This window comes from Rhipicephalus microplus, chromosome 5, assembly GCF_043290135.1.
Source record: "Rhipicephalus microplus isolate Deutch F79 chromosome 5, USDA_Rmic, whole genome shotgun sequence".
Taxonomy (NCBI): Eukaryota; Metazoa; Arthropoda; class Arachnida; order Ixodida; family Ixodidae; genus Rhipicephalus; species Rhipicephalus microplus.
Window position 1 is genome coordinate 57138915 of NC_134704.1, and position 19880 is coordinate 57158794.

Here is a 19880-nt window from a genome sequence, read left to right on the forward strand (position 1 = left end):
TCCGCGACGGATGACTCAACCCGGCGTCTCCACGCCCCTTTCCATCTAGAAAATTCGAATGCTTGCTCGGCCGCTGTTGTGGGGTGAGGAGGTTCGTCGGCAAGCCTACGCTTCCGAGAGGGGAGGGTCGCGCGCCCCGGGGAGTCCTTGGATGCTTGTTTTCTCTTTTTTTTCGTTGACCTCGCGGCGTCTCTCCCGCGCGTTATCGCAAGAATTTGGCGGCGCACCCATTTTGAGCGCTCGTTCTGTGACAACGTGTGTGGTGCGCATGTGATGGAGAGATCACTTGACTAGGTACAACACTGTTGCTTTAATACTAAACAAAGGCTTCTTGATAGTTTGATTTCCTCGAATGAGTCGTTTGGCTGAACATAGTCTATGTTAAACCCTGTTTAGATAAGGGAGACTCCATACGAAACACAAACACGTGCGGGACTTCCCGCCAGTATAGGGACCCATCTTGTGCACGGAAAACAGACACTGTATTTGCGATGGAAAATGACGTCTTGCAAAAACTTTATCGCAAAGCCGTCCCAGGTAGAAGTGGTAACTCGCCTAACTGACAGCTTTACACTAACTTCATCATGGAATCGTAGGCATACTGGCTAATTTGCAGAGGACACAACTTCCTCAAAGTATCAGTGTAAACAGCAAACGCACGAAATTAGCATACACAAGACGAGCGCAGACTAACAACTCTCACAGCTCGTCACTTGAAGCACGCTGTTCAAACAGAAGGAAAGTTGCACGAAATGAGCGCAAAAGTATACACACGACAAGCGCTGACACAAACCTTACGTCACCATGTGTAAGCCGCGCGGTCCTTTCGTAAACGCGGCTGCGGAAGCGAGCGAGGTGACCTTCGCCCTCTCCCGAACTACGAGTCTGATAGCCGCACATAGGGGAGACCACGCTCCGTCTTGGGGACGAGTGCGCCCAATGCGAGCACGTCGCGCCATCTCGCTACTGATAACGACAACGCTGTAAAGTTTCGGAGCTCCGAGGTCCGCCAAACGGTGTATGGTGTATATCGTGGACTTCTTTCTCCGTGGTGTATATAAATGGCTTGCCGTTAGCACCCTCGACCACGTACTCTCTATGGCATAGTGGTTAGTGCCGCGCACTGCGAAACGAGAGACTGCTGGCTTAATGCCGTGTGAAGAAAACCTGTCTTTTGGTTTTGTTCTTTGCAATTTGTTAGTATATATAGTTTTGGACGTAATATACGTGATCGAAATGTGTCAGCGAAGCCATGGTGAACCCCGGTATAAAAGCTGTCTACAGCCTGGAAGCAAAGCAGTAACAAGGTGCTAATTTTCTTTTGTGGCGTTCATTGTTGGAAAAGAAAAAAATCTGTGAATGCGTAGTGAAAGTACAGTTGTTAAGTGCCCAATACGCCATCATTATTCCCTTTGAGAATCACCTAAGAGCCCAGTACGCGTCCGTAAGGCAACCCACGAACCTAAACAGCTGCCCACGGTGTTCATGCTTTTGAAAATGAAGATGGTCGAGTATGCTTGAGCACTTGGTAGTGGGCGGAGCTTCACCACCCTCCTGCTTCGCCATCTCGATTTGCCACCCGGACTCTGCATGGCTGGTAATAACCGGAATGCAATGAAAGGTAAGGCTGCTGTGGATTCCACTGCACCTACATTGCCCAAACCACAGCCACACAAATTGGTGACGGCGGGTACAAACCAGAACATCGTGGAATGCATGGACAAAGCTCACGCGGCTTGGCCGCCGTTGCCCAGTCACAGTGAAATGCAGTTTCACTGTGCACATCGGCAAGTGTGACCCCCCATCGGACGACTGACCATTTGCCAGAAGAAGACAAACCCATCCTTAAACTTTTTCAATCACTGTTAGGCATACTTCGGGCTGTTACAAAGCGCACCTCCGACGACGTTACGAAGGGCGCTACGAATCTCACCGCTGTAACCACTGTTTCCGAAAGACGGCGACGCCAACACGGTCCCGAAGGCGCCACTGCTTCGAACTCCGCCGAGAAGGTCACCAGCCGTTTGGTAGCGTAGGTTCCTCAGCTAGCGACTGCTTCTGCGCAGAGCTGATAGACGAGCGGACGAGACGACGGTGAGTCAAACAAGGTTTATGCACAACATATATACAGAGGCGGTGCAAATTCGGCACTGGGGCCGACAGAGGCTCGAAGAGCTGAGCTCTCCTCTGTAACACATAGGTCTGCTCTCAATTGGGTCCGCTGTCAAAGGGGTCTGCTCTCGACGCACCGCAGGGCTTCTTTTATATGCACCGGGTCCAACCCAAATGTCCAACCAGAAGCGCCGCTGGTCGTGAGGTTAGAATCCTCCAATGGGGTCACCGCTGGGCCGCGTCATTCTTTCTCATCGAATCTGGAGAGGCTGCGCTGCAGGTGGCTGCACCCAAGGACGAGTGACGTCGCCAGACATTGCGTCACCCCCCCCAGACAGGAAGACGCCGGTTGTTTACTCGACGGATCACTTGCTGAGGTGACTCACTGCACGTGGGCGAAAGAAAGGCGCCGTCGCGTGTTGACGCCGTTGAGCTGTTCATCGCGTCTGGTGGGATCGCGTGCTGGCCTCGACATAGATTTCTTTTTTTTCCGAGGCTGGACGTTTGGTGCGGACTCGCAGGCATAACAGGGCGTTCTTCGGGAGCCTGAAACCACCATAGGTTGAGTCTGTACAACAGGTACTAGTTTATGTTTAGTGCTTGCAAGTATTCAGTAGGCACCATGACGAGAAGATCTACAGTGGAAAATGATACACCTAAAATCCTGTCTCCACTAGTGCCGAACGCAACAGTGTAGTTTAGGCTCACGTGTGCTTTTTTGCCCGTTTTCTTTTTTATATATCCCTAACTTTCAATCCCTTAGTCTATTTGCCCTAGCGTAGCATAGCATATCGGACGCACGTATGGTTCACCTTTTTACACCTTCTTCTTCTTCTGTCTTCTCCCCCTGCTCCTCCCCTCCCCCCGCTGCGCCTTTCACATGTTCTGATGCCAGGCTCGCTTCTACACTTCTGCCAGAGAATATATATTACATTACATTTGTATAGAGTTTTTAAACAGTTAAAAAAATAGCGTTGCTTTGTGGCAGGGCACCTTCTTGACACGGAGGCGGGCTGATTTCAATCGTCACTAGGACCGAAGTTTTTCGTTATTCTTATTTACACCTTTCTTGAATTTTCGTTCACGGACGAGAAGGCTTATCGCTGATAATAAAACGTCAGCGAGGCTTACGCGGGCATCCGTATTTCTGGGAAACAAGCTCTAACACTTTCGCGTCAATGATGGCACTTGGTGCTGTGCAAACAAAACGGTCCTTCATAAATGCAAAAGTGCAATGTGGAAGAGTGTGTGCTGTTGCCATTTACATACCACACATTTGCCCAATGATGAAGGTAAGGAGTGTAATTTCAAGGGCTTCTTTTCTTTGCTCGACACACTATAATAAGAACTACCAGCCAATGAAATTAACATTGACAATTGCCCATTGTACTCCAGAAACCACGAAGGACCGCTTTCTTCGCAGAGGAGCGAGTGACAATACATCATAACATTGTGCAAAAATATATATCTATAGATTTCAAAATACAGACCTTATAGGCCCCGCAGAGAACAGCTGGTACTTTTAGTACGAGAACAAACGGTGAAGATGAAGGCTGTGATTTTGTCTCTCGTTTTATTGGCAGCGCTCACCACCATGACACTGTAAGTAAGGCTCTTAGAAAAACCGTGGTAAATTTTTAAGTATGAACATGCTTAAGAGGAAGTTCAAGGAAAAAATATGACAGTGACTTATTGAATGTTCAGTCTACCACCTTATCGAGGGCAAAGTGGATAACTGCAAATGTTTGCTACTTTTGAATACAGTGCGTGGCAGAAAACATGTTGCAAAAAAATAAACAATATTCTTCTTCTTCTCCTTAATATTAGTTCATTCATACAGCAATTAGCGATACTGTCTAGAGTACCATTTGACCGTGGTGGTGAGTGGCTTGCTTACTTGCAATATGTGGCGTGTCAACGTGATCGTGCGAGGTCACGTTGACTTTGGTATGTGGGGCTGAGAATATGAAACTAGTGCGTGGGGCTGTAAACATGAGGGTGGTGAGCGTGGAGGGGGGGGGGGTGAGTGAAATGGGAGGTTCTAACGTCTCTGAAGTGAAAGTTCCACATATGTGAACATACGCAAACACATACCAGAACATGCACGACAAACTCAACTAAAGAGATTGGCCCCGTAGCTACATGTTACACTGCAAATGTGGTCGAAAGACGATAGTCTTGCGTCTGTAGAGAGTGAACAAAGCAGGTCACGGGTTCGATTCCCGGCTGCGGCGGCTGCATTTCCGATGGAGGCGGAAATATTGTAGGCCCGTGTACTCAGATTTGGGTGCACGTTAAAGAACCCCAGGTGATCAAAATTTCCGGAGCCCTCCACTACGGCGTCTCTCATAATCAAATGGTGGTTTTGGGACGTTAAACCCCACAAATCAATCAATCAGAGTGAACAAAGCATTTATCTGGTGTGCTGCGCGAGAAAATCGCTGAATGGTATTCTGGAGGCGCTGCGTTAGAGTGCTTCGAGTGTGCAGCGGAGGCGAACGAGCGCATCAAGTCACGTCACGCGAGAAACATGAGCGCTATTTGGCAGTTATCTTGAAAAACGAAGCGCGCGTGCCCGGTGCGCCCGTATCGGAGGTGATAAGACGTAGAACGCAAGTTGACGGGTAGGTGCCACCGCCGTGTCGTCTTAGCAAAGCGTTGGAAACACTTGCCTTTTCGCGCAAGTGTTGCATGGTCAGCGCAACGTGATAAACGCTACGGTCCTTAGAATTACTTATGTATGCCTTTTCTAGTAAGAGACACACATACAGCATATTGACGTGTTATTATGGTGCCTTATATATGCTCAATAATTGCTTTTAAAGTGACAATCGCACAAGTGTGAACACTGAACCTGAGCAATATTTGTGGGCGCTGCGAATGGGGTCGGCCATTTGGATTATCGTTGAACCACTTTGATGCCGTTTGAAGTACCATTAAGGGCGGACAAACAGACAAATATACAGACAGAGAGACCAAACTTTTTGCGTCGAAGGCTCCAAGAAAGAATCGTCTTAATAATTGTTGGACGCACTTCTCTCAAACCAATGGAAAAATATCACCCAAGGGGAGTACTTCACTATTCACTGAATGGCAGGTGCAACTTCTTCATAGGGTACGATGGATGGTAGGTCGACTCGCCCTTGCAATTTAAGGCATGTCCAATTAGCGTGAGTGAGGATGGACTCAAACACGGAGCCCACAGGGACAGGTGCTGAGAACAGCCTATCGTTAAAGATACACTAATGAGCAAAACCATTTTTCACGTATTGGTAAGGTATAATTTTATAATCCCGAAAACGCCACTCTTACCGCGACACGATGCTTGGTAAGCTAGAAAACGCGCGAAAAGAATATGTGGGTGGAGACGCCACCTTGAAGTTCCGGCAAAGAACACCATGACGTCATAGAATTAGAAGGCGTCCACTACTCAGTTCTACGTAGCCTCCAACCGATAAAAAAAATACCACGAATCGAATCACAGTCACAGTGCAAGCTGGAAGAGCGGCCTTTAAAAGCCTTTTCTAAACACTCTTTGGGAAACTGCTACAGGCCAACTTGCTGGGTACCAAGTACGCCGTAAATAATCATGATTTCTGGGTAGAAGGCCGGCATTCGCCATCCTTCGTCATTCTTCGGAGAAGCGTAATGTCGGCTACACACATGCAAGGAATTTAGTTCAATTTTTTTTATGCAGTGCATTACAACGACGAAGAATTAGGCCTGAAGTGGGTATACGCCACAGGTATCAGGTGATCAAGAACAACCTTTTGTAGTGCGAACGAGCATTGAATGACACGTTCGTTACGCAATCCGGATTCTGTGACGCCTGGTTCTTCCTTTGATGGTACAAAGGAAGAACCAGGAATATGAGCTGTATTACTCATATTATCGCGATTCCTTTCCCGATATCAATCCTGCCTAAGGCAAATTAGCTAAAAGAGTTTGATTGATTGATTTGTGGGGTTTAACGTCCCAAAACCACTATATGATTATGAGAGACGCCGTAGTGAAGGGCTCCGGAAATTTTGACCACCTGGGGTTCTTTAACGTGCGCCCAAATCTGAGCACACGGGCCTACAACATTTCCGCCTCCATCGGATTTGCTAAAAGAGTTTCAGGGGCACCGGCGTGGCCCAACGCTGGCACGGGACACCTGTTCGAACCCCGCTGCGTCCTAGGTGTTTTAGGGGCGATGATCTTTATAGCGGCACCTGTTTGTACTTCGTAGCCGTGGTAGTAGTCGTAGTGTATAACCAGTATCACATTTTGACCTTCAAGGTGGTGCCGGTGGGAGATTTCTTCTGTGCGTTGTTTAACAATAAAAGATAGTGCTAAATGTACATGCCAATGGCTCCTAAGGGGGAATGAGAGACAGGAGAAGTTGGCTTTTAAGTAACGCGCATGCTGCGAATTTTTCATTGTTCAACGACGCACAGAAGACAAGAAAGGGTTGCTACGTTATACTCGCTGGGCATAACCTCCTAGGTTTTAGATCGGTTTAGTGAGCGTTTGGCCGCAGTGCCATCAATACAGTGAACTAGTATATACCATTAACTCGAGGTGGCTAATGGTGAGAAGTAGACACGAAGCGCAAGCCGTAAAGAAAGTGTGCCTCCTCTCGTTCAGTCCTTGGAATGTCCGCTGGATGACGGTGCTTCTATATGAGGAATATATGATGAAAAAATGCGAGATGGTGGTACTTAGAATGTTGAATAGATGGACGAACGGACACACAGACAGATGCATGGACGGACGCACGGATGGCTGCATGGACGGATGGACGCATGGACGGACGCAGGAGGGGATGCATGGGCGAAAGCAGGGACGGACGCACAGATGAACGTGCGGACTCACGAACAGACGCATGCACGGACGGGTGGATTGACGCTTGGGCGGTCACACAGACGCACGCATGAATGGACGGAAGCAAGAACGAATGGACGGACGGATGTTTCGCCCCACTATCCATCATTCACTCCGTGGATAATGGATATTGGTGCGATAGTAGGATAGTGGATACTTATATTTTTTCTCGTTTAATTCGACAGTGGTTACGGACAACTACGGTGCCGCACGTGACCCGTGTGGTGACATCATAACAGCATATGAAGTTTCAGAAACTTCTTTCGAGTCAGCGTCACTAAAATACGAAAAAAACTTGAAATTTTTGACATCACACGCATGGTTTGTAGCGTACTCGCCCCACGGAGGCGCGAAAAAAGGCACCTGCACTTCTTGAAGCTTGGGACAAGACTAGTTTATTTTCCAAGAAAAACAGGCTTCGAAAGTGAGAAACAAAAAGGGGGTGGCTGCCTATCTTCCGCGGCCCTCCGGAGATAATGTGAGGGATGTTGGCCGCGTCTGCGCCATGCGCCTCGGCATGCGAATTGGTATGGCACACAAATAAAATTATCGCGATCATCGGCATCATCGCCTGCTACAGATTGATCTGTAAATATCAAAAATAATACTTCAATCTACATTTTCTTGGCTATAAAAAACCTATTATAGTGAAACGTATATTACAGCTCTCCGAGTGCGAGTGAAGTTTGTCAATCTAAACCAAGTATATGTTACTCTTCAGCTCTCTTCAAGTGCCGGCATATTATTGATAGTATTGACGTAGTACTGTTATACTGGCTTAATACAGCTGTGACCTCTTTACTCTTTAGCAGGGTAATAAAGCATTTTTACTGGTCCTAACGTTTCCCATTTTATCTTTCTCTAGCAGCTAATTCATATTCTTGAACGTCCTCGCTATTCCAGATGTGGACTTCCACCTCGTCTTGGTAGGGGCCTTAAATCCGCCTGCACTCCTTATGTAAGCCCGCATGACATTTATTCTAAAGCCTTTCTTATATGATAGACTCCGCACCTTCTACTTTGAGTGCACGGGCACTGCGAGTGGAATATTCTTTCTTGATTTTTCGTTGAAGAAACACCATTTCAGTCGTCATGGCTCAAATTTATAGATGCTTTTTGTGCTTACACATTTATTAATATTTGTCCAAGTATTAGATGTTTTTTTTACTCTCTCATTTTCCATGAATTTTATTTTATGGATGCCTTTGTATGTATGTTATGCCCTTGTATGTTGTACTTTTTCACTGTGGAGCATACTACAAGTGATAAAGCCTCGATCAGGCAGATGATGTTCCGTCTTTAACCTCGCCCTGGTAGTCTAATGGTTATGGTGATCGACGGTTGAACCAGAAGTCAACGAATGGAATCCTCGCCATGATTGATTGATTGGTTGATTTGATTTATATGTGGGATTTATATGATTAGGAGAGATGTCGCAGTGAAGGGGTCCGGACATATTGAATACCTAGGGTTCCTTAACGTGGACCCAAATCTGAACACACTCTAACGTGGATCCAAATCTAACACCATTTTCGCCTCCATCGAAAATGCAGCCGCCGCCACCAGGTTTCGATCCCTTGACCTGCGGGTCAGCAGCTGAGTATTTTAGCCACTAGACCGCCACGGCGGGCAATCGTGGCCTTGCAGGCTGCGTTTCGCAGAAAGCGAAATGTAGAAGCCCATGTAATTAGATCTACGAGCACGTTTAGAAAAACAAGATCATAATCATATTTGTGGTTCTGGACCTAAGTCCACAATTACTAATAATGCCGTGCTTTTGGCCTTGTCTCACAAGGCTCTACTATCTGAGACAAATGAAATAAACAAGCTATTCAACGGATATTTTTTCGGTACTGTGACAACAGTGATTTTTTTCTATTGTTCAGTGCGGCTTGGGAATGCGGCATGGCCAGCGGTGTGGACCACTGTGTACCTGTCAAGCGTTCTTTCACGCCCCAGGAGCGTTAGCGTGCGTGGGAATCTACTCCAGGAGTCCATATGGAGTCCGTCCTCGGCCACTACCAGGACCACAACATTAACTTGGAGATACTCTTCCAAGAGGCTTCCTATGGAGGTAGTTTCTCGCGATGTAGGCCATGAGCTTCTTGGAGCGTTTCATTGGACCCGCTGTCGGGAAGATTCAAAAAATTTTAATCCAACAACACTTGCGATGCAAGCCCTGCGTACAGCATATATAACGATAGTAAACGGAAACATTTATGCAACTGGTCAAACGATGTCGTTGTATTCGTAAACCGCAAATCCCCTCCCCGAACAAGACTTATGCAGTTCCATGTCTGTGTCGTACTGTTTACATCTGCAGCTTCCCGCTGGAAGCCTTTCTTTCTGCATTGACCAATGACTGCGCACGTATTTGCAAGGTTCTTCTGCAACACGCTCACAAAACAAAAGTGTACATACATCTCTTTCTAATGATTTTTGGACCTCGGCGTTGTTCTCTGGCCCTTCAACGAGCTTTCTTACAGAAATCGTCTCGCCAAGAAACGTCACGTGCTCCTCTGAGCAAGCTCCTCCAACTTAATTCTCTTTGTGGATAAGGCGGTGACTTTATTATATTATCATCAATATTATATATCGTCATCCAACATCTGAAACACGTTTGCATGCAAGTTTACACTTGACAAGTTTGAGTGTCCTTTTATTGTACATTTTGTTTATTTTCAGTCTTTGCTCTGGGAATATGCTGGCCGGTTCAGTGCATCGACGTGGTCGAAAGCGCAATCACACCGGGGCTCACTGCTTTTTCCGGGCAACAGTATGCACTCGGCCGGAATAAACACGTCTAATAAATATCAAAATTGCACAAGGATTCTTGATGAGTCATCAAATGAACTGGATATTTTGTCCGCAGCTGATTGGCTCGAGCCGGGAGAGCAGCTCACTATTTGTTTTCAGTTCTTTCATCGCCGGGAATTAGGGCGTCATGGAGCTTCCAAATTCCAATCGGGACAGACTTCCAAAAAGGAAGTCTGTCCCGATTTTGGCCGCTCGAATCTCGTAGGTCGTTTATCAACTCTGAATGCAATAATCCTCGAATTAGGTTTAACGGAGCTTTCCGCTTAACGCCCCTATGACGGTAGCTATGCATTTCCTGCATCCTTTTCAAGCCTTCTTCGACGCGCCATTATGCAAGAACAGACGTAGAAAGATTGGGGGTCGTGTTAGTGTAGGTATTTTTTGTAAACTTTTTCTTTTTACTATGGCAGTGGGCAACGCGAGTGGGTCAGCGTAGACCTGTCAAGGGAGCTGTGACTCCAGGGCTCGGTGATTTCTCGAGGAGGTTGATGTATTCCACAATACTAACATGTCTTTTAGATGTACATTTCGAGAATAGTGACCTCGATAAATACAACCATGTACAAATCTTAGCTGCCCACATAAAAACACACAGAAGCTTCCAAATTGACGTGTCTGCCCCATCAAGCAAATATGTCTCTACGCCTATCTTGAGAAAAAGGGACACTTTAATCAATATATAAATAGCGGTTTTCGCGAAGAAACACTCCACATCTATCTCTCTGGATGATTTCTATAAAGACCAAAATAATTGTGATAGTCTGCATGAATTTCTTTCCAATTGAATTAGAGATAACAAGCAATGGTGTGAAGGAAAGTATAGCTGATTTTATTGGTAATAATGATAGTGCGAATGTGAAGAAAGAAAAGTGGCCGAAAAGATAACTTCAGACTAGCAGGGCACTGAACCTACGACCTTCGCATAACGCATCCGATGCTCTACCAATTGTGATACGTCGATGGTCATCCCTCGGCCCACTTTATAGGGTACATCTGTATTCTAGGGAGTGAATAGAGGGATGACCGTTTCCACGGCTCAGTTGGAAAAGGATCTGACGCGTTATTCCAAGGTGACAAGTTTGGTCTCTGCCGGCGGCGAGTTTTCTTGCTTCATATTTACATTACACTTATTGCTAATAACGTTGCGTTTATATTCCATTGCGTGATTGTCTTTTAGTTCTAATTAATTCTGTGGGTATAAAAAACATAAATTTACGGCTCTTTCTTTCGAATCGAAAAGCTTTATTGAGTGGATTTCAACAGCGCATGAAACAGAATAGCGTAGAAAAGCTTGCCGTTATACGAGTTCATTACATAACCTGAAAGCTTCAGAAACGTACTCTATGCACCGATTTGTTGAGATTACGTGTTCGATGTAGTCATCCTCGGCGTCCTCTAACACGGAATGGCCTCGGAGAGGAATCAGGCAGGCAGATGTTCAAATGGGTGTGCACGCCATGTCGTACGCATGTGCAACCCCAGCCACATGAGGCTCCCGCGGGCAGGTGTACGCACTGATTTGAGAAAACGAAGAAAAGAACGGTAGAAATATTAAGCAGCGCTAAGGGCCTCCCATGAGATTTTCTGATACATTTCACCAAACTGTCTGATGGACTAAAGCATACTCGAAAATTATCAACCCTCTGCGCCTGATGAGAAAATGCGAAAAAAACGATACGTTTGGTCAGTGTACCGATGTAGAAATACGCTTCCTCGTGCATGTAGAGAAACACAAGAAAGCTTGCGCTTCAGGAGCGAAGGAATGAGACAACTGGAGCGTGATTGACGCCCGCAAGGATTGCGACTTTGAGCGTATCCATCCATCCATCCATCCATCCATCCATCCATCCATCCATCCATCCATCCATCCATCCATCCATCCATCCATCCATCCATTCATCCATCCATCCATCCATCCATCCATCCATCCATCCATCCATCCATCCATCCATCCATCCGTCCGTCCGTCCGTCCGTCCGTCCGTCCGTCCGTCCGTCCGTCCGTCTGTGTGTCTGTCTGTCTGTCTGTCTGTCTGTCTGTCTGTCTGTCTGTCTGTCTCTCTGTCTGTCTGTCAGTCTGTCCACTTACGACACTTAGCACCTCTTTCTGGCCGCTTCACTTATGGTATCAATACCAAACTTGGTATGGCATAACGTGGCTGTATGACGAGTGTGACTTGTCATAACATGAAAAATCGTGATTTACAATTCATGGTCTTGAAGCTCTCGCGGTGGTTTCGTCCACATGACATGTTGCAAAACTGGTATGGTATGACATGACTGCATGGCAAACGCAAGTGACAGACTCTAACGTAGAAATCATGACATGCATGTCATGTAAGTCATGAGTCATTACTACACGCCACGCACATGGTGCGCTTGTGGTAGTTTCGCTAGCTTCACATATACCAAATTTGGTATTACGGGATGTGAAAGCATTACTAACGCATATGTCTGGTACAAGCATGCTAGGCATGAGATGCGTGTCATGTTGGAACATGACTACATCTCACGCGCACGATGCACTCGCGGTCGTTTCACCAGCTTCACATACACCAAATTTGGTATTACGGGATGTGAATGGATGACGAAAGCATGCGACTGGTGCAAACATGATAATCATCAGCTGCGTGTCAAGTAAAAACATGACCATATGCCACGCTGATGATGCGCTCACGGCCGTTTCGCTAGCTTCACATATACCAAGTTTGGCATTACGGGATGTGAATGAATGAAGAAAGTACATGACTGGTGCAAACATGATAATCATGAGATGTATGTCATGTAAAAACATGAATACATGACCCACTCAAGGCACCAATACACTTCGACGGGACCAGGCGCACGTCGCGCTGCGTTGGTTTCGTCACGTCGCGACGGCGATGCCACGCCCGGCGCTGATCTGCCTTCTTTATGCTCGCCGGCACGCGTCGCGCTGCGTTGCTTAGGCGCATGCGCGTCTGATCGTGGTGGGCGTTCGTCCGTCACTAAGAGAGGCAGACGCATTGCTTTCTGGGTAATGCAATCAGCGCGAAATGCAGTATGTCGCATTTCGCGCCGGTTGCCGCCTGGCCGCGCCGACGAACGATGGTTGCGCCGGTCGCGCCTGGCGTCAGACTATAGTGAGCTCGCGTTGCTAGCGCAGCGTGGCTGAGCCCAGCGTGCACGCGCGTCAACGTTAAGTCGGAGTGTATTGGGCCACTCATGATGCGCTTGTGGTCGTTTCGCTAGCTCCCTATATATGAAATATAGTATCAGGTGACGTGAACAGATGGCGAATGTAAATGACACGTTAAAACGTGATAATCATGGTGAGGAAATCATGTACGGCGTAATTTACATCCGCCTTGCAACGTTGTGTTCATTTTAGTGACCTATCAACCTTCGTGCTTCGCATACCATAGATTCCCACACTACGTGGGTTTTGCCGATTTTTTCTTCCCTTGCGATCGCGAGCTTTCCGGTTTGTGCACCTCCCGAACGATGGCGCTACACACAGAAGCATTACACGAAAAGGACTCGTGCTGCCTCACTTCTGGATAAGCCACTCTTCGGCCACGTATGGCTTTGTTATTTTGTTTCCTCAACGTTGGAACTGCCGCTTTTCTTCGAACTTTCGCCTCGACTTGAGCCACCCTGCCGAGGTTGGTCTGCGACTCGATAATGGTGACTTGGACTGTACACTGGATTCGGCTACAAACTGAAGCCCGTGAGCTCATCCAGAAGCCATCAATGTCACCTCTACCCCCCCCCCCCCCTAAAAAAATTAGCATACACTTGCTTCTCGATGCTCGAAGTAGTGGTTATCACTACGTACATACTGCAGGTGCCAATGTCCTAGATGCATATAATTGCTACTGGTTCAGCTTTTACTAACACTATAGGAGTGAGGCTGTGAAAACTTGAATGAGCCGCACAAAACAATTCGAGTATAGGGGAAACACTTTTCTAAGTACATCGTGCCCTTCTAAGGACGGTGTGGGGAAGCACTCGCGTTAAGGCATTCAAATTACGTCAAATGGTTCGTGGTTGTTTTATGCCATACAAACACATGTCTGCGTCCTTCGCATCAAATGGGAAACCTGGACGTCTCCACAAACGTTTCATAGGACAGTTAGATTGCTAATATACAAACATCACATTTCAGATGGTAACAACGAGCCGCTTTGTTCCAGTATACTTTGTACTTATATGAACAAATCAAACACACAATTTCAATTTCCACGTCTTTTTCACAGAGTTGAAGAATAGTCAAACATCAGTCTTGCAAACAGCTGCCATTTTTGTTCTAAAATTTCAACTGACTAAACTGTTAAGGCCAAGTATTCTTCATTTCTATTCAGTATGAACAGTGCCACCTTATCAGACCACAGGCTCTATTTATGTGCGGAAACAGCAAGCACAACAAAACTGAAACGCGTAGACAGTTCATTGAGTGTTAATTACACTAAATTCGCTAAAGTGAGTGCATGAACATCATATGAAACATTATAAACAAGTGTACATTGGAAAGATAGTTACATTTATTAGACACAATAGTGATGAGATGTAACAATCATGCCAAGAAAAGTAAAGGGGATGTTATTATAGGTAATTTTGATGTTTATGTGAAGAAAAAAATTGGACTGAATGGTCACTTGCCATGGACTGGCACCAAGCCTGCGAGCTTCGATTAACACGTCCAATGCTGGTAGAACATCGGATGCGTTATTTGAAGGTGGCAGGTTTTGTCCCCGCCCACGGCAACATTCATTTATTTATTTATTTTTTAATATTGTGCAGAGAGTAGTTTACTCAAATTAGAATGTAAATAAGCAAACAAAAAAAAACAGTAAAAGATCAAAACCTTCTACGTAGCATGGGTGAAGCAGATAGCAATGAATTCCACTGTGTGGTTGTTCACGGGAAGTTTAAATGTTCATATAAACTAGTTCATGCGAATACAGGTTGATGCAATGGCTGTGCTTGCGACATGAGGCTCGTCTTATGGGTTTCTGAAAGTAATCGTCAGAGTTTATTCTGAACTTAACAAAATAAGCAGAAGATTAGAAATTTAAACGTGCCGGTTTTCTTCTTTCGGATAAGGGCTCTAATTCGGCCATCTGTAGCATCTGAACCTAACAAAATAAACAGAAGATTAGAAATTTAAACGTGCCGGTTTTCTTCTTTCGGATAACGGCTCTAGTTCGGCCATCTGTAGCATATCCGACGGTGAATCGAGGCGTCTGAAACGATTGTAAACGTGGCGGACAGCTAACCTTCGAATTTTTTTCAAGTTTTTTTTATGTTGACCTGGGTATAAATTTACCAAACAGCACTGCCGTATTCCAGAAACCATCTAATAATTTTTTGTCCGTCATGTATCTAAGAGAATGAAGGGATGTGCCCAATTTGTGTTTGAGGAGGTCTAACTTTTTTCCCGGTATTTAAAGCTTATGCAATTTATATTGGTCGGCAGTTAGGGCTGGATGTTATAGCGATTCTTAAATATTTCAACGAACTTTAAGAGGGTTATTTTTTCGCACACTCCATAGGCAAAGGAAAGTTTTTTGCATTTGTTAGTAATGCTTATGTGCACAATTTTCTGAGGAATAAATACCATTTACCATTTGTTTCACAATTCTGCCAATTAGTTTAAAGTGCTCTTCAATGTAATTTCATCATGCACAGAACTTACAGGCGTAAATATGATGCAGTTATCCGCGAATAATTTAATGCCTCCAAACGACTCCCCTACGTACGAATGTTATTGATATATTATTATTAAAAAGGAGTGGGCCCAGGTCGGACTCCTGTGGAGCCCGTGGGTGCACATCTAAAAATCGCGAAGTAGATCTCTTAATGCTCATATACTTTGGTTGGAAAGACATGTATTACCACAGTGAATAATGTGCGAGGGTAATACAATTGCTCTAATTTTTAATACTGAAATGTATTTTTGTTTACTTTTCTTTACATTTACATTAGAATTACTTCCAATACACCCCCTATGCTTTGCTTGGCATGATTGTCTTTTAGACCTCATTAATATAAACGTTAGTAATTCCGAAGGTTACGCATTCGAAGTACACTGAAACCGATAGATCTTCATTGATTGATATGTGGGGTTTAACGTCCCAAAACCACCATATGGTTATAAGAGACGCCGTAATGGAGGGCTCCGGAACTTTCGACCACCTGGGGTTGTTTAACGTGCACCCAAATCTGAGCACACAGGCCTACAACATTACCGCCACCATCGGAAATGCAGTCGCCGCAGCTGGGATACGAACCCGCGACCTCCGGATCAGCAGACAAATACCTTAGCCTCTAGACCACCACGGCGGGGCTAGTTCTTCATTGAAATGTGTCGTAATGTGCCGGGGTAAATACATGCTGAGCTTCTCAATAGATGCATGGTGAGCTGGTAAATTTATTGACGCAGTCTCCCATACTAGGATGTAACGATTTAGCACTTGGTAGAATGAGGCATCCCATGTGAAAGCTCCATGCTGGCACCTAGGCGTGGGACCCGCACCACTGAGGCCCCCGGATTTTCAAAATGAAGCTTTTTCATCGTTATCCCATGTAATATGATTAACTTTGACTGGAGGAAAGCATCGATGCTTATTAATTAGTTCATTGAAACTAGTTAACATAGAATAAACATTTTAAGCTTGCTTGTGATAAGGCTATTGATGATAAAGCAAATTGTATTTCTTTAGATTCATTAGTTGTTTTCGTTTCATTTCCTTAAAAAGTACTGTTTAGTAATTTGTAGAAATGCGTGCTTTGCGCGGTGAAACGGTAGGGAATACAGGGCTAAACTCAGCCATAGGCTAAATGGGAAGCCTTTGTGAATTTTAAGCAAGGAGAAGAACTTTGACTGCACATTCCAGGCTTTGTCTAGAAAGAAAGAGCAAGAGATGGGCGAGGTTACAAGAAGCGGGGACACTCGGAACTGAGAGCAGAGCAGAACCACCACGCACGAACAGCTCTGTTCAGCTGCCTTGTGTTCATTTCTTGCGACTGTGCTTTTTTTGTTCTTTTTGCAGGATTAGTGGAATTTCGTGCCATTTTATGTTTTACAGCGAAAGCTGTAACTGGGTATAGGGACAACGGAAAACCATTCGCGACGAGTTTCGGTGGTGGTCTTCACTGCTGCACTGTTAGTCACGTCGTTGTCTACGTCACACCCAAGCGCTAAGCGCCATTGGCAGCACCGTTAGTGAAGTCATTCTCTGCGTCGTATACCTAAGCGCGCGTGCCATTGGCCACGCTGGAGGTGACGTCGTTCCTATCTTCGCAGACATGCCACCGAGCCCGCGTGCAGGATTTTCAACTTACAACTTCTACATGGGGAGGGCGCGGATCGTACGAGCAGCCGAGCAGCGGACGATTTTCCAAGAGCAGTGCCGACGGCTGATCTTCGAGAGAATTAATGTTCGCGGGCCTATGCTGCAGTCTGCAGGGCCCAAGAATAGTCCCGGGTAGAGAGGGAAAGCAGCAAATGCACACCGAGATTCCGGCAGCCTTCCGAGCCCAATGGAAGCGACAATGGCGAGCCGTCGTGGGCAAAGCCATCGTCAACGTGGCAATGGTGGAAACGTATTCGCCGGGGCCGAAGTCGGTTTTCGGTGGGCGTTTTCAGAGCGGCACAATGACGTCGCCTGCAACGCCTTCAACCACCTGTGGCCACACGTTCAAATTTCACTGGTTAAACATCTCATGGATTTCGTAGGCGGTGATACTTTTTATTGTGATCACATGAATTCTTTTGCGGTTATCTGTTTTCTGTTGCATGGTCTCCTAGTGTTTTTCTACAGTTTGCTTCCGACATGGTAGTTTTGCTGCCGCTTCGCTGGCTCAGACAGACGAATTACCCCTCCGGCGCAGCTGGCGTTCGCGTGCTAGGGCGTGTTAGCGTTCCAAACGCGCAGCCTGCTAAAATTATGAGCATCTAACGGGATCTGCGCGACGGCAACGTGAGACTGATCCCACGAAACGACAGTCCCTTACTCCACAGTTTGTAAACTGCACTTCAATAAATTTAGACTGCTTTCTGAAAGAGCCTTATTTTCACACTTGCTTACAATCCTTGGTAAAAGGAAAAAAAATACATCGCCCAAATTACACTCTCCCACGCCTGCCATTAGCGTTCTTTTCGCGGATTTGTTCCGGGCTAGCAAGTCGCTGGCACTCGCTGGGCATGTGCGAAAAAGCTGGTGACTTAAAGATAAAAACAGTTGTTTTCACTGTCTTTTGTAAAGAAAAGGCACAACTTCTTACCTATTATTGATTTCAGCTGTCAAAACATTGCATTATTAGTAGGGTGAAATTGATGCAATCTACATAAACATGCGCTGGTGGTTAAAGTTCAGGGCACAGACTGAATGTTCGAGGACCACCTGAGAAGGTTATAAATTGTCATCATGGTGGTTCTTGAGGCCATTCAAAGATGCACTGAAGCTTTCGCAGATCCTTGAAGGTGAAATGATTCCGAAGAGGTAAGAACCAACGCACGCTATTGTGAATTAAGTGCGCCGTCATGAAGCAAAGAATTTTCCTCGCATTATGTTACTCTTTCATCCCACAAGTTCAGAACTACTGCAGGTAATGTATATGTTGCATACAACACACACAATATTGGTGCTTACATCGTTCGTACAAGCATATTTGATACCCTTCCCAATTGGTGGCGGAATTCCAGATCTGCAATAAAGACGACAACCAGAAGAATTGGTTCTTACATAAAACAGAATAGGCTGAATAGATTGCCAAAATTGATGATAAGATACATCCATTTTTAACATGTTGAAGGTGAAAAGTGCATTGCCAGTGTTGAAGTAACTATTGACAGCGATAGTTTGCACCGATACAAGGTGTTTCGAGAAAAGGTTACGTCAACAATGTTTTTCAAATGAAGCATGGAGCCATCATACTGGTGAGTTCGTATCGTGCTTACGTTTCAAAGCTAATAGCACAGTGATTTGGGTGAAATACCATGTAAATTCTTGTTTAGAGAAGAAAAACAGGTACTTTCTATAAATAAACCAAATCTTTCCATAAAAACAGAAAAAACAAACAAACTTTCTATAAACATAGCTGCAGATCTCCTGAAAGTAACCTATGTGTTGCGTGTGCTGGGCAGGTAACGTTACAACAACAAAACATACTAAGCTCTAATTTCTCACGGGACCTAACCTAAAAGCTGATGCGTTTTCATAAATTATGATCGAGCGTTACGCGACTGAGTTAATGCATGCGCCAGTTTTGCTAACACAAGGTCACTGCAAAACCATCTCAAAGATGAAGACGTGTAATAGAGAATACGATGCAAGCTAAGCTGGGAATCAATAATATCTATCGATATACATATTTCAGTTGAGCGACAATATGGTTTGCATGATTGAGGAATCAAGCTGAAACTCCTGAAGAACGTTGGTGTGAGTTGTGCTGCATGCTAAGTTACGACAAGTGCAGTGTTGCTTGAAAGAGTAGCACTCAAGTGTAACACTTATGAATTAATGCATTATAAAAAATGTACTCACAAAACCAAGGGACAGAGTCTTGATAGTAAAAGAAGATAAAAAATGGTGGCCTTCATTCCAGTGATTCCTTCAAATAGTTCAAGAGTAATACGCTCGGTCTATGCTATTTGTAATCTCTGACGTTTGGGCTGGTACGTGTGTCACTAATCACACATATTGAACTTATACAATCACGAAGAGCTGTTTTGTTCACGAATAAATAGTCGTAGTATTGCTTCATAATTTTGTAGAAGCGTCAAGGCACAAAGCTACGGCACATTTCTATAATTAATGAGCGTAGAAAGAGGCATGTGGGCGCTTCTTCGCGTGGCCGCCATAAATAGCCCCCGAACAGCCACTTCAAATACCAAAAAGGAGCGCATCATTCTCTCCTGGCATTTCCAGTCCTTGCGGCACAATGAGTTGCGACAGCAGTTTGCTGACGCCATGCCGGGATAAAATAGGCTCTCGACTGATCGATATATTGTTCATAACTGCTGTGTAAGCGCGTAAGGGCTGCAAGGCTGTGCCAGTATACGACTGGCTTCAGTGCATGGCGGCTCGACGGACAACTTGC

At 45.5% G+C, this 19880-nt stretch overlaps 2 long non-coding RNA genes across 3 annotated transcripts; one reads left to right on the forward strand and one right to left on the reverse strand.

Moving 5' to 3' along the window:
- The first annotated feature begins 3607 nt into the window (after positions 1–3607).
- Positions 3608–9808, forward strand: LOC119173447 (uncharacterized). 2 transcript variants are annotated; one of them, XR_005110098.2, is made up of 4 exons: positions 3608–3714; positions 7882–7936; positions 8865–9052; positions 9664–9808. It is a non-coding gene; the product is annotated as an uncharacterized LOC119173447 (long non-coding RNA). The 2 variants fall into 2 exon arrangements; XR_005110097.2 differs by lacking the exon at positions 9664–9808 and having other exon boundaries at positions 8865–9212.
- A 1208-nt stretch (positions 9809–11016) lies between these two features.
- LOC119173446 (uncharacterized) lies at positions 11017–19598 on the reverse strand. The gene is made up of 3 exons (XR_005110096.2): positions 19325–19598; positions 18431–18485; positions 11017–11309 (listed from the first exon to the last, which is right to left on the reverse strand). It is a non-coding gene; the product is annotated as an uncharacterized LOC119173446 (long non-coding RNA).
- Between the last annotated feature and the right edge of the window lie 282 nt (positions 19599–19880).